Here is a 15,658-nt window from a genome sequence, read left to right as displayed (position 1 = left end):
GGCCTCAGCCCCAGTATGGAGCAAAGCCCTAGTCACAGTAGTTGATCCATTCTTCCAATATATTGTTAAACCAATATGGGGTCTGCAAGCTCTTCTGTATATTTCTTTAATCTGGGCTGGGGCTCGACCTATCTCCTATTCTCCCTGTATGTGGGGCAAACTTGCATACAAAGATTCAGATTCAGGAGTACCTGCAGGGGTGGTTCTTGCTTCCCTATTCATTCTAATGTTAAGTACCTTTTCTTGGTACATCTTATGCAGCTCTTCAGTTGGAATACCATCTATTCTTCTAAAGTCCACCCCTGCTCTTAATAGAGCAGTAAACAGTTCCCTTCTTGTTGGTCTATTTTGTCTGTGAATCCTCTGGCTGTTTACTCTTCTCTCTTAAGGCAATTTATCTTGTCCCCATTCCCCTAAATCGCTTAATCGTGAAATCTTATCCAGCACCTCTGAAAGAGGGTGCCTTATTTCTCCAATAAATAGAGTCAGAATTAGGTGCTTATAAGCAGGAGGAGCCATCTTCACTATGATATTTCTATGAGGAACTCCTAGGGAGGGTATCATGATATGCATTTGCATCTCCAATCATGATAGCAGTTTTCATTACTTCCTCCTTTAGCTTTCTCATACACTCTCTAAGTGAGTACCAGGGTCTGTCTCCACCAGGCCACATAGAGTCAGTAGGATATTGCTTTTTGCTTCCCTCTGCAGCTAAAGCTAATAGATTAATTCTGTTGATGCTTCCTTGCATATGGTGATCCCTAAAAGCTTGGTGTACAAAAGGATTCTTTTTTTTTGTTGTTTTCAACTTTAATTGATGAGATACATGAAGACATGGCAAACCTAGGGGGAAAAAAAGCAAAATTTTCATATGGGGTTTTAATACTTAAGATTTTGGTTGCTTTTCCCACATGCGCACAAATATATATATATATATATATATATATATATATATATATATATATAGTACTTGATCTGTCTATGCTCATGCCAATCCATCAGAGTCTTTTAATGATACTTTTTAAAGAGTACTTTAACCAATTTTTGTAAACATTTTTGTAAACTCTGTAAAATCATAGTCTGGAACCTTCATTCATTCAGTTTCCCAAGCAGTGCATGTATACTGACTGATACAATATAACCATCAAGTCCATTATTAAATTTGAAACTTCTGTCAAACCATATTACTAAAACCCAAGTTTCTTCTTTTAAATATGCTTGTGGAGGCTGATTCTGTCCTTTCCTGAAGATGCTCATGACCACCTAGATAGATGATGCTGGTTTGCTGAAATTGTCTACAGTAGACTAAACACAAACTCTCTTCAGTAGATAACAAAATTTTTTCACTCATCCCAAGTATCTCCATATTGGTTTACTTTCCCTTGTTTTTTGGTGTTCTTTCCTGCATAGATCTGAATGGGGTGTCACCTTTTTGTGACAAGTTTACTTCATATGTTTCTCTGATCTTGTTCCTTAATTCTTCATATGTGATAGCTTTTCTCTTAGGACTTTCTTCCACAGTTGTATCAGGTCCTCATGCTTTATAATCAGTAATACCAGTATGAGTTGATTCATTCATGGAAGCACTGAAGGGGACTTGTTCATGTGGAGGAGAAGGACCTTCTTTTGCACTGCTTTCAGATGTGGGAGATGTTCCAAAAGATGAATGCTCAGTTATTTTTTACTCAAATCCTGGTTTTTGTGAAAAATATCCAGGTGATGCAAGTCGACGTCCCTGTCCCAGACACAGAGCTTCTCCAAGAGGAGAATTTTCAAGCTGTTTAAACTTCTCCTGGAAAGTTTTCACATAGGAAATTTTTCCAGCAAAGTATCCCATTACACAAGCAAAAACAAGTTTAGGGACAGAACCATATTTAGGGTGACTGGAAAGAAATCCTTTAGCAATCAATCCCTGAGTAACCAACATACTTGCCGCAGAAAAGGGAACAGATCTGTACCAGAAGCTCTCTTGATTACATTCAGCAAAGACTCTTCTTTCCTCTTCTGTCAGAATGTAATCCATTCCTATGTTAGGAAGTGGTGGTGAGACTTCTGCAATCTGCTCTGTCCCAAAATCAGTTCTTCCACTCATCTTTCCTCCCAGCAGCTGCGGTGGCTGCAGCAAAGGCACGCGAGCCCCACCCCCACCCCCAAGATGCAGGAGGGAGGAAAGTAGGGCGTGGACGAGGGGATGGGCTTACAAAAGGATTGTGACTGATACTTATGAATTTTAAGCAATCCTCATTGTCCAGTGTTATTCCTCCAGCGCTTTCATCAGGGATTCTTACTATCCAAGACACTAAAGACTCTCCCATTCTTTGAGTGAATCTACTCAATATATCAGTAATCTCCTGTTGAGTGAAATCCTTGGTTATCTCTCTGGACTCTGTTTGGCCCTGGAGGTTCTCCTGTCTTCTTCTTTGTATGGGAAGAGCTTCTACATTAGAAGACTCCTCATCTAACCTTGTTCCATTCTCCTCACACACATTCTCCTGGCAGCTGTTGGGGCAACTCTGCCCAGCCTGTACAAAAGCTGCATGCACATTCCTTCTGCTAATTTTTTGCTTCCTTTTAGCTACATGAACAGTAGCTTGATCCTGGACCACCTGAGTCCCTCTAGTTTGCTCTTCTGAATGCTGTGACACAGAAGAATCCTCAGGCAAACCAGCTGACCCTCTAGTCATCTGAGCTCTTTCCTCCAGCAGCTTATCCCTACTTTTACAAGGTGATAACTTGTTAGCAGGACCCAGCCTCTCCTGCACACTCCTGCCAGTTCTTTGCCTGGTTCTATAGGTATTCCTTGCAAACATCTTTCCAAATCTTCAGGTTCTCCCTCTTTTAGCCTTGGTTCCCAGTTTTCACAGGGTCCTGTGCTTTTGGCCCATTCTCTGGCTAGAGAGGAATAAGGCAAATCCTCCCATCCTGAGATAGCCATTTCTCCCTCTAAAATCCCCCTGCTTCCAAATAGACACCTGACATTTTGTGATCCGACACTCTTTGCCAAATGTATCAGCAATGTAATATTCACCATGCCTACGGCAACTATAAATATGCTTATGTGGTTATTAATAAAAAACATACCAGGCTCTCTATATGGGGAATAAAGCTAGAACATTTATTAAAATACCAGAACACTGTGTCCCAAACCAGAAAGTCAAAGTCATCACAGTAGTTACAAAATTGGCACACATAGTTAACATAGTAAGCACCCACATTCTCAATCCTTTAAAACAGAACAGGCTACCTCAGGCAAAGGTCCTCCTCTCCCCACTCACAGCAACTGCTCAGCATCCAGGAAGCGTTGTCCCAGCAGCTCCAGCCCCTCGCAGTTCCGGTCCCTGGCAGTCCTCAGCAGAAAATTCTGGCTGGCTCAAAAAAAAAGGGGGTTTGCGCCTCCACCTCCACCTGGGCCTTTACCGCTACTGCTACCTCTGCCTCTACTGGCCACTGCTGCTGCCGCCACTGCCAGTCACCACAGGAACTCTAGCTTGGCTTCCGCTTCCTCTTGCCTCACCCCTTCCTGCTATATCAGAAAGTCCAATGGGGCATGGAAGATCTTTAAATCCCATAACCCTTACAGATGTTTATCAAATTGTACTCTTAACTCATATATTCTACCATGAATGAGGCTATGATAGTGAGTTCATGGATTCCAGAAGCGCAGCTGATTCTATATTTGTTTCTTTTCAGCTTTATGTCTGTTAATCTTGTTTGCAAGATTTGTTTCCTACAGGTTTAGTACTGTTCTTCTGCAGATGCATAATCACTTAAGTTGGATGCCACTCCCTATCCATGACTGTGATGTGCCACCCCTGGACCTGGTGTTGAACAAGCTTCAGATGCCAGTTAAAGAAGTGACCATTCTAATGAGGACCTCTTGGGACAGGGACAACTCTATATCCAATTTCAGCTGGAAGTCGCTATGGAGAAGAGATCTTGGCCCCTTACCCCAAGATTTTTGCACCCCATTCCTTCAAGGAGGGAAAGGTGGGGTGCTTGTGCTGAAGGCCCCACCCTACGATATTGTTTTATGTGCTTATCTTCTATTATCCCTTTTATATTGTTGCAAAGTTCTGTTGACACCAGTAACCCCACCAGTTACTCCTAAACTCTCATTAATCTATGTAATGAAATGTATTATTAATGTATTTTTGTTAAGTAAGGGACATGAAAGATCTTGGGGCCAAATGTAATGGTAATGGGAATTTGGGGCCAAATGTAATGGTAATGGGAATTTGAAGATCTTCCTTGCCCTTTAATAAGTCTAAGGGAATTTGAAGACCTTCCCTGCTTTGAAGATATACCTTCCCCCCTAATAGGCTGAATGGAGTTACATGGGGTCTGTGGTGGAAGGAGTTTGCTGAAGGGTAGAGCAGAACCCACAGGAAGCTGGGAGTCAGAGCAGTTAGATGGTGAGAGAGAGAGAATGCACCCAGGGAGACAACTAGACTCGTGAGTGTTTGCTTTGTGGGAAGACTAAAAGATGGCTCTTTGCTGTGTTATGGTGTATTAACGTCTATGTTGCTATGATGGATTTGGTTTCCTGGTGTTGGTTTTCTGGTGTCTGAATAAATGTTTTGCTTCTGTCTTCTATATGGAGAGTCTATTGTACTTTGTGATTGAGAACAATGCTGGCATATTTACAGTCGCTGTTGGCACTGTGAATACTGCATTGGCACTACATTTGGGTACCAGGATGGGATCATGAAATATCAGAGTTGCTCTGTCAGATTTATGGAGAGCAGAAGAATTTATGACCAAACAAGAGATAGAAAGAAATACAAAATGGATAATTCTTATTACATTATATTGAAATTTTTTAACAAAGTCAATGCAACCAAGATTAGGAAGGAAGCAGAAAGTTGGGAAAGAATTTTTACAACAAGTATTTTCAATAGTCATTTTTTCTATTTTTTAAATTTCCATATTAGTCATATTCCATACAACATTTCCATATTAGTCATTTTGTATAAGAAGACTAAAATAAAAAAATGAAAGAAATAATGAAAAATAACATGCTTTGGTCTGTATACACATATAAACTTTCTCTGGAGGCAGATAATATGCTTCATCATTAGTCCTTTGAGATTGTCTTGGATCGTTGTATTGCTGAGAAAAGCTAAGTCATTCACAGTTGTTCATCATACAGTATTAATGTTACTATGTACAACATTCTCCTGTTTCTGCTCACTTCACTTTGCATCAGTTCATGTAAGTCTTTCCAGGTTTTGCTGAAATCATCCTGCTTGTCATTTCTTCTTTTTTTTTTTTTAGGTTTTTTTTTTCCTCCACAATTTATTTATTTTTAGTTTTCAACATTCATTTCCATATGATTTTAAATTCCAGATTTTCTCCCCATCTCTTCCCTACCCCCACCCCAAGATGACATGCATACTGATTACCCCATCACCCAGTCTTCCCTCCTTTCTACCCCCCTATCCCTTCTCCCCTCTTACCCTCCTCCACACTACTTTGTTGTAGGCCACAATAGAATTCTATACCCCATTGCCTGTATATCTTCTTTCCCAGTTGCATGTAAAACACTTTTAACATTTGTTTTTAAAACTTTGAGTTCCAGATCTCTCACTTCTTCCCACCTCACACATCCCTATTGAGAAGACAAGCAATTCAATATAGGCAGTACATGTGTAGTTTGCAAAACATTTCCACAGTAGTCATATTGTGAAAGACCAACTCTATTTCCCTCCATCCTATCCCACCACCCATTTATTCTATTTTCTCTTTTGATCCTGTACCTTTTCAAAAGTGTTTGCTCCTGAGTATCCCCTCCCCCAATCTGCCCTTCCTTCTATCATCCCCCACTTCTTCCCTTCCTCCTTACTTTCCTGCAGGGTAAGATAGCCAATTGAGTGTGTATGTTATTTCCTCCTTAAGCCAAATCCAATGAAAGTAAGGTTGCCTCATTCCCCTTCACCTCTCTGCTCTTCCCCTCCATTGTAACAGCTTTCTCTTAACTCTTTTATCTAATATAATTTACCCTATTCCATCTCTCTCTGTCTTCGTTTCCCAATATATTCCTCTCTCACTCCTTAATTTTATTTTTTAGATACCATCCCTTCATATTCAACTTATCCTGTGCCCTCTATCTATACATACATACACACACACACACACACACATATTCCCTTCAACTACTCTAATACTGAGAAAAGTCTCATGAGTTACAAATATCATCTTTCCATGTAGGAATGTAAACAGTTCAACTTTAATAAGTTCCTTATGGTTTCCCTTCCCTATTTACCTTTTCATGCTTCTCTTGATTCTTGTATTTGAAAGTCAGATTTTCTGTTCAGCCCTGGTCTTTTCATCAAGAATGCTCAAAAGTCCTCTATTTCATTGAATGTCTGTATTTTTCCCTGAAGTAGTATATTCAATTTTGTTGGGTAGGGGGTTCTTGGTTTTAATACTAGTTACTTTGACCTCTGGAATATCATATTCCATGCCCTATGATCCCTTAGCATAGAAGCTGATAGATCTTGTGTTATTCTGATTGTGTTTCCGCAATACTAGAATTGTTTCTTTCTGACTGCTTATAATATTTTCTCCTTGACCTGGGAACTCTGGAATTTGGCTACAATGTTCCTAGGAGTTTTCTTCTTGGGATCTTTTGCAAGAAGTGATAGGTAAATTCTTTCCATTTCTATTTTACCCTCTGGTTCTAGAATAGAAAAGGGCAGTTTTCCTTGACAATTTCTTGAAAGATGATGTCTAGGCTCTTTTTTTGGTCTAGGATCTTTTTTTGATTTCAGGTATTTCAATAATTTTTAAATTATCTCTCCTGGATTTGTTTTCCAGGTCAGTGGTTTTTCCAATGACATATTTCACATTTTCTTTGATTTTTTTCAATCTTTTGGATCTGCTTTATAATATCTTGATTTCTCATAGTCATTAGCTTCCATTTGCTCCAATCTAATTTTGAAGGAATTATTCTCTTCAGTGAGTTTTTAAAATTCCTTTTCCATCTGACCAATATTGCTTTTTAAGACATTCTTCTCTTCTTTGGCTTTTTGGACCTCTATTGCCATTTGGGTTAGTCTATTTTTAAGGTGTTAATTACTATTGCTTTTTGGAGGGGGGAAAGGGCAGGGCAATTGGGGTTAAGTGATTTGCTCAAGGTCACATGGCTAGTAAGTGTTAAGCTTCTGAGGCCGGATTTGAACTCAGGTCCTCCTGAATAGCTCAGATGCATTCAAGTGCTCTATTCACTGTGTCACCTAGGCACACCAAGGTGTTATTTTCTTCAGTATTTTTTTGGGGGGGAGGTCTCCTTCAGCAAGCTGTTGACTCTTTTTTCATGGTTTTCTTGCATCACTCTCATTTCTCTTCCCAATTTTTCCTCTACTTCTCTTATTCGATTTTCAAAATCCTTTTTGAGCTCCTCTATAGCATGCGACCAGTTCATGCTTTTCTTGGAGGCTTTTGATACACATGTTTTGACTTTGTTATCTTCTTCTGGGTCTATGTTTTGATCTTCTTTGTCACCAAAGAACAATTCTATAGCCTGATTTTTTTTCCTCTGTTCATTTTCCCAGACAATTACTTAATTTTTGAGCTCTTTGCCCAGGAAGAACTCTATTTCTAAAGGGGAGAGTATTTTGTCCCAAGTTTCTGGGGTTTTGCACAGATGTTGTCAGAGCTACTTCAAAGCACTTGTAAATTTTCAGTTCTTCTAAGGTGATATGATCAAACAAGAAGTGTTTACTCCTCTCCTAGCCTTTGGTCTGGTCTGTGAGTGACTTCAAGCATTCTTTTCTCCCTCAGAACTGTTAGGAGGACTCTCTCTCCACAGCTGCCACAAGCTCTTTCATGCCAGTGCTCCTTCTCTCCCTAGGACTGCCACTCAAGACTGTGACCCAGATCCGAACAGGGCAAAGTAAGAGAATCTTGCCTCATCACCAACAAAAAGATCCCTGCAAATGCCCTATAATCAGCCAGTTGATCTACCTACCATTTGTAGGCCTGGAGCTCTAGAAGTAGCCACCGCTACTGCTACTGCTGCCACTGCTGCTGTCACCACTGCCACTACCACCTCCACCACCCCAGGGTTGGGACTAGACCATGATTTTCTCTCACCCGGGTCCAACAGAGTTTCCTCACTGACCTTTTACTTTGTCTTTGGTATTTGTGGGTTGAGAAGTATGGAAACCACCACAGCTACCAGTGATTCAGTACCCTGAAGTCTGTGCAGGTGCAGCCCTCACAGGACACTGCTCTGCTCCCAACCCAGTGTGATAGACCCTTCCTGTTGGCCTGCCAGGTTGTCTTCAGCTGGAGATGTGTTTCATTTTGTTATTTTGTGGGTTCTGTAGCTCTAAAATTTGTTTAGAGTCATTTTTACAGGTAAAATTCGGAGGTGTTTGGGGGTAGAGCTCAGGCAGGTTCCTGCTTTTACTCTGCCATCTTGACTCTGTCCCCCACCCTCTTTTCTAAAGTATATAGAGAACTGAGTCAAATTTGTAAGAATACAAGTAATTTCTCAATTGATAAATGGTCAAAGGATATAAACAGGCAGTTTTCAGAGAAAGAAATTAAAGCTATCTATAATCATATGAAAAAAACTATCTAAATATCTATTGATTAGAGAAATCAAAACAACTCATAGGTACCACATGACACCTATCAGATTGGCTAACATGACAAAACAGAAAAATTTTAAATGCTGGAGAATATGTGGGAAAATTGGAACACTAATGCATTGCTGGTAGAGTTGTGAACTGATCCAATCATTTTGGAAGGCAATTAGGAACTATGCCCAAATTGCTGCATACCCTTTGACCCAGCTTGTACCCCTTCTAAGGTTGTATCCCAAAGAGATAACAAAAATGGGAAAAAGAACCACATGTACAAAAATATTTATAGCAGCTCTTTTTGTGCTGTCTAAGAACTGGAAATTGGGGGGATGCATATCAATTGGGGAATGGCTGAACAAGCTGTGGTACATGAATGTAATGGAATACTACTGTGCTATAAGAAATGATGAGCAGAAGAACTTCAGAAAAATCTGTAAAGACTTATATGGGGGTGGCTAGGTGGCACAGTGAATAGAGCACCGATCCTGGAGTCAGGAGGACCTGAGTTCAAATCCAGCCTCAGACACAACAGAAAAACTAGCCATGTGACCTTAGGCAAGTCACAACCCCAATTACCCTCCAAAAAATAAAAAGTCAGAAAAAAAGACTTATGTGAACTGATGCTGAGTGAAATGAGCAGAAATAAGAGAACACTGTATCCACTAACAACCACATTGTATGATGCCTAACTGATAGACTTAGCTCTTCTCAGCAATGCAAGGATCTAAGATTTCTCCAAAAGACTCATGATGGAAAATTCTATCCACATCCAGAGAAAGAACTTTGGAGTCTTTATAACATGACTAATGTGAAAATATGTTTAATAAGAATGCATGTGTAGAGCCTTTATCAGATTTCACATTGTCTTGAAAAGGAAGTAGGGGCCAGAGGTGGAGAAAATTTATAGAAGTTAATATTGAAAACTAAAATTAAATAAATTAATAAAAATAAATAACAATTGTTGAATGAGTCCACTAACAATGCATTAATGTCTCATTTTTTCCCATATCCCCTCCAACATTTGTCATTTACCTTTTTTTGTCCTATTAGTCAATCTAATAAGTATGAAGTAGCACCTCAGAATTGTTTCAATTTGCATTTCTCCAATCAGTAGTGAGTTAGAGGATTTTTAAAAATATGGCTATAGATAGTTTTTATTACTTAATCTGAAAACTCATCATATCTTTTGAAATGGTTCTTATTCCCACAGATTTGACTCAATTCTTTATATGTCTGAAAAATGAGGCCTTGATCAGAGAAACTTGCTTCAAAATTTTTTTCAGTTATTATTGCTAACTGTATTTCTTCTGTTCCATCTGCCCACTATTTATTTTCTTCTTTCTTCCCTTTCACCTTGTCCTTCTTCAAAAGTGTTTTGCTTCTTATTAGCCTATCCCCCAATCTGCTCCACCTTCTATCATATCTCCCCTTCTCATATCCCCTTCCCCTCCTACTTTCCTGTAGGGTAAGATAGATTTCTGTACTCAGTTGAGTGTTAGATTTTAGAAACCTATTTTTGGCTGTAAATCTGCATCTTTTGTCTTTTGGAAAATTATATTTCAAAATGTCTCCTTTTCAATAGTAGCTGTCTACTTTTGTGGGATTATGACTATTTCTTTTGTACTTGAATTTTTTTTTCATATTTATTGCTTGTAGTATTTTCTCTTTGACCTGGTGTAGCTCCAACACAATATTCACAGTGCTGACTGACAAATACCTATACATTTCAAGCAGTCCATGATATCTACCCCTACTCCTCTGGCCCCTTCAACACTGATTCTCACCATCCAAGACATCATCCTTTGGGTGAATCTGCTTAATATATCAGTAACCTCTTGCTGAGTGAAATCCTCAATTATCTCCGTGAACTCTGTTTGGTCTTCCTGATTCTCCTGCTTTCTTCTCAGTCTGGGGCAAACTTCTGCCCTTGTAAAAGCCTCATTATTTACCACTGCACACATGTACTCTCCTGGCAGTGGTTGCCAGGGCAACTAGATTCAGCCTTTGCCCAAACTGTATGAACCTTCCTCCTGTTACTTTTCTGCTTCTTTTTGAAAGCTAAATAAATTGCTTTTTCTTCTACCACATGAGACTTTCCAGTTTGCTCTTCCAAAGGAGAGCCTGACCACTGTAACACAGCCAGCTTCTCATTCAAAGCAACTAATTCTTTCTCCATCTGAATTTTCTCTTGTAACAGCTTGTCTCTGCTTTTATATATAATATGGTAACCTGTTAGTAAAACCCAGCCTCTTCTACATACACCTTCCAGTTCTCTTGCTGGTTTTATTTAAAAAATGTTTCTAAATCTCTAGGTTCTCCATTCTGTAACCTCAGTTCCCAGTTTTCACAGAGCCCTGTACTTTTAGCCCACTGCCTTGCTAGGGAAGAATAAGGCAAATCTTCCCATCCTGGGATATACATTTCTTCTAAATCTCTTCTTCCTTCAAAAAGAGGTCCAATAGTTCACAATCTCATCCTCGCCACCAAATGTAGCACCGATGGCAACTATAAATATGCCAGCATAGTGCTAAATCACAAAATATAACAGACTTTCCATATAGAAGAAAGAAGCAAAACATTTGTTCAGACACCAGAAAATGGAATCCCAAAACCAGGAAGTGGAATCCATCATAGTAGCAAAGAAGTTAATACACCATAACAACACAGAGAACCACACCATCCTTTAGCCTTCCCAAAAACCAACACTCATAAGCCTAGCTGTCTTCCTTGGTGTGTCCTCTCCTCCTTCTGTCTCTAACTGCACTGACTCCCATCTTCCAGTGGGCTCACCTTCAGCAAACTCCTCCCACGACAGGCTCCATGTTATTACATTCAGCCTATTAGGGGGCAGAGAAGATCTTCGAACCAGGGAAGGTCTTCAAATTTCCTTAGGCTTATTAAGGGACAAGGAAGATCTTCAAATTCCCATTACTATTACACCTGGAAACTCTGGATTTTGACTATGACATTTCTAGGTACTTTCCTTTGGTAATTTCTTTCATACTGTGACCTGGATATCATTTGTGCTTTCATCTTGCCCCTGGTTCTAATAGATCTGGGAAATTTTGATGTATGTATATATCCAGGCTTTGGGGAATAATTGGGGAGGAGCATATCATGACTTTCAGATAATCTTATCCTCAGATTATCTGTCCTTGGCCTGTTTTCCAGGTTGATTGTTTTTAATGATATATATTTTCTTCTTTTTTAATCTTCTGACTTTCCAAAATATTTATTGTAGTCTCGTAGTCATTACTTTCTGTTGAGCCCATTCTAATTTTCAGGGAGTCCTTTTATTGGATAAAGTTCACCATATTCTTTTCTAAACTACTTCTCTTTTCCATTCTTTTCTCCATAGTTCTTATTTCCTTTAACGTTACATTTTGTTCCTTTTGCTTCATTTCATCTAAGTACTCTGTAGTTCCTGTGGCCAAGACATTCTTTTCTATAGACTGTACTTGGACTTGTTGTAGAATTACTCTTCTTCTTTCCTCTTTATTCATATTTCTAGCTTTGATTTCTGGACTGGGACTTTGTGCTTTTGTCAGATTGTATTGCTTCCTGTACTATTGAATAGGGTGGACTATCCCTGCTTTTTTCTCGATGTAATGGCGTAGGTGAGGTCCTGTTTTCTGTAGGAAATCTTGGGTTTTGATTCAGTTGCCTGTTAAGTTTATTTGGTCCCTTCTCTATCTCTTTCTGACACAGTCCCATATGCAATGTTCATCCATTGCTGTGACAATGATAAGCTCCAACTGGATGCTATTGACATTTTTGTTTTTGTTTTTGTTTTTTGCAGAAAGTCCTAGGCGATAGGACTTTTGCAAGGTCCTAGGTGATTAAACAAACAAAAAATATATAATAAAAAACTTTCCCAAGTCTTGCCTTATCCACTTATCCTACTTTGGTCCATGTGCAGATTGCTTGGATCCTGCCCTGTGTATTATTAGTCTGACAGTCTCCTTCTATAGTTTCTGTCTGCTGTGCTTTCTGACATCTCTGCTTCAAAAAGGGGTTCTTAACCTGTGTGTGTGTGTATGATGGACCCTACCGACAATCTGGTGAACACTTTATTTAGAATAATGCTAAGTGCAAAAAAATAAAGAATATAACAATGAAAACCAATTATATTGAAATACAAGTATGAAAACATTTAAAAATCAATTCTAAGTTCATAGACCTCAGTTTAAGAACCCTTGGCTTAATGTTGTTGTTGTTTAGTCATTTCAGTTTTTTCTAACTCTTTATGAACCCTTTTGGGGTTTTCTTAGCAAAGATATTGGAGTGGTTTGCCATTTCTTTCTCCAGCTCATTTTACAGATGAGGAACTGAGGCAAACAGGGCTAAGTGACTTTCCCAGGGTCATATAGCTGGTGTCAAGAGGACAGATTTGAATTGATGAAGATGAGTCTTCTTGACTTCAAATCCAGTACTCTGTCTATTGTGCCACCTAGCTGCTCTTAAAATTTTTTTACCATTTTCTTCTTCAGCTCATTTTCAGATGAGGAAACTGAGGCAAAGAGGATTAAGTGACTTGTCCAGGCTTATACAGCTAGTATCTGAAGCTGGATTTGAACTCAGATCCTCCTAAATCTAGGGCTGGCACTCTATCCACTGCGTCACCTAGTTGCCTTTGATTTAATACATAGGCACATTTTTCTTGTCTTCTTGTGTAGTCTTATACTCTTTGGAGATGATTATAGTAATTTCCCTTCGATTTTCTCGTATTTAGGTCAATTTTTAGAGATTTATTGGGGTGGTTGTAGGTGATCTAGGCTCTTCTATGACCTATCATGCCACTATATTAGAAAGAAGTCCTAGCAATTTTTCATTATTCTTGAATCTTTGCTCCTCCAGATGAATTCTTTTAAGTTTTTTCTCCCCACGGGCAGTTAGGTGGCACAGTAGATAGAGTGCTAGGCCTCAAGTCAGGAAGATTCATCTTCTTGATCACGACATACCTCTCTACCTTTGATTTGTCTTTATTTTCCTTATATTTATTCTGTATAGGCTTATACTTATCTCTCCTATTAGTAAAGTTCCTTGAGAATGGGGATTGCTTCACTTTTTGTGTTTGTATCTCAGGATCTAGCAAGTTTTCTGGCACAAAGTAGGTGCTTAATAAAATATTTGTTGGGACAGACAGGTGGCGAAGTAGATAGAGCACCGGCCCTGAAGTCAGGAGGACCTGAGTTCAAATCCAAACTCTGAACAGACACTTGACACTTACTAGCTGTGTGACCCTGGGTAAGTCACTTAATCCCAAATGCCTCACCAAAATAACAATAAAAATTAATAAATAAAATATTTGTTGATTGCAGTCACAGACCTACTCTCCACAAACGAAGAAATAATTATCTCCCTTCATAGATGTGTAATGGGACTTTCCAGATTTCAAGTCCTCATCTATATTGAGATGGCTGAGAGAGTAAGTCCAGAGTTTTACTACAAATATGTTACTCTAACTCCTGATTTTAAACCTTTGCTTTCTCCTATGCCTAGAATGCTTTGCTTGTTCAACTCTGCCTTCTAGCTTCACATGTATGTATGTGTGCATATGTATGTATATAATGTATGTATATGTGTATACATGTATACATGTATGTGTGTTGAGGTTGTGTGCACCCCAAAAACTGTGTGCAACAGAAATCCTTACCCAAATAATACTCAGAGGTTTCTCAAGGTAGGAAGCAGAAAAGAATGGTTTATTACAGTCTCAAGGAAGGGCCACCCTCCTGACAAACGGTCAGGGAGGAGAAGCAATTTACAAAAGGAAATGGCAAAGCTTTATAAAAGCCCTAATGCAGAATTCTGCCCACCCCCCTCCTAACCCTTTTCTTCTATTGGCTGGAAGTTAGGTGTACAATCTAAGTGCAGCACTCTACCTCAAGTATCAGAACAAGGAAACAGTGACCACCCAATGTACATTTGAGAAAGCACTTCTGTCTTTTTTTTGGCATATCTTATGCTGAAGTGTCACTGAGGAGAGGGGTGACTCCCTACTGCTCTGAGTTATGAGAGCTTGTAAATCATGTGATCTCTCATGAAGGGGAACTTGGGCCTGTTTCCCATGAAAAGCGTTACTAGATTTTAGAGTATAGTCTGAGAAGTTTTCACTTCTCTCACCAATCCCTCCCCTCATTTTCACTCCCTGAAAACTTCTCACACCATTGCTGATAAGCGCCTTCTACAATCTCATCTTCCTTAGTTTCTAGACCCTCAGGAGTAGGTCTGTCCTTTTGGTCAATTGGGGTCCAACCTTGCCCTTTTTAACACCATCAATCAAGAGACCAACAGTCTCTTCAGCTGTCCCTTCTAGCCTTATCATTTTGGACAAAATGTTCAGGACTATTCCAGTAATCAAAACTGTTTTCAGTATTCTCTTTGAGTACTCAGGGAATGGGGGCTAACTAGACAAAGGATATACTGACCAGGAGTAGAGTTAAGGTAAATCCCATGGTATTATACTCTTGTTATAAGGAAAAGAATTATGCAAAGGGGGTAGAGAGACAAACAAGGATTCCAACCACTAATATAGTTATAAGCAGAAAAGGAGTTACTATAGGTAAGGGTTCAGGGCTCATAAGCTCAGCCTGTAGGTGGTGGCCTTTGCCAAAGACGCAACATCAGTTCCCCCTGAATCTTCTGGATCAATAATCTATTCAGCAAGAGGATTCATGGGTCCCTTTACCCAAGCATGTTGTGTCCATGCACGTTCTTTAGTCCAGACTGCCGAATCTGAAGTCAACAAGGATCTCGAAAGGTCCTTCCCAAGATGGGGTAAGCTTTTCCTCTTTCCACACCTGGATCAATACCCAATCGCCAGGCTGGTATTGATGCACCAGGAACCCCAGTGGTGGAGTTTGAGCAATCAAGCCTTTGCTCTGTAAAGCATGGAGATGTTTTACCAAAACATATACATAATTTCTAAGAAATTTGTCTTTGCATTCCAATATAGGATCCCAGTTTTTTTTTCATTCCCCCCAGGATATTGATGTCCATACAGAAGTTCATAAGGAGATAGTCCAATGTCTCTCCTAGGCTTAGTTCTTTTTTTTTTTTTTAAT

The 15,658-nt window shown here is 39.4% G+C and overlaps 1 pseudogene; it reads right to left on the bottom strand.

Moving 5' to 3' along the window:
* Positions 1 to 963: 963 nt before the first annotated feature.
* On the bottom strand, positions 964 to 2,138 carry LOC138152648 (OCIA domain-containing protein 1 pseudogene; annotated as a pseudogene).
* Positions 2,139 to 15,658: the final 13,520 nt, after the last annotated feature.

The sequence above is a fragment of the Petaurus breviceps genome, unplaced genomic scaffold (genome assembly GCF_028583685.1).
Source record: "Petaurus breviceps papuanus isolate PSGF00001 unplaced genomic scaffold, PetGlider_PUasm1.0 90925, whole genome shotgun sequence".
Lineage (NCBI taxonomy): Eukaryota > Metazoa > Chordata > Mammalia > Diprotodontia > Petauridae > Petaurus > Petaurus breviceps.
The sequence above is the reverse complement of the archived record's forward strand: the minus strand, read 5'-3'. Positions and strand labels throughout refer to the sequence as shown.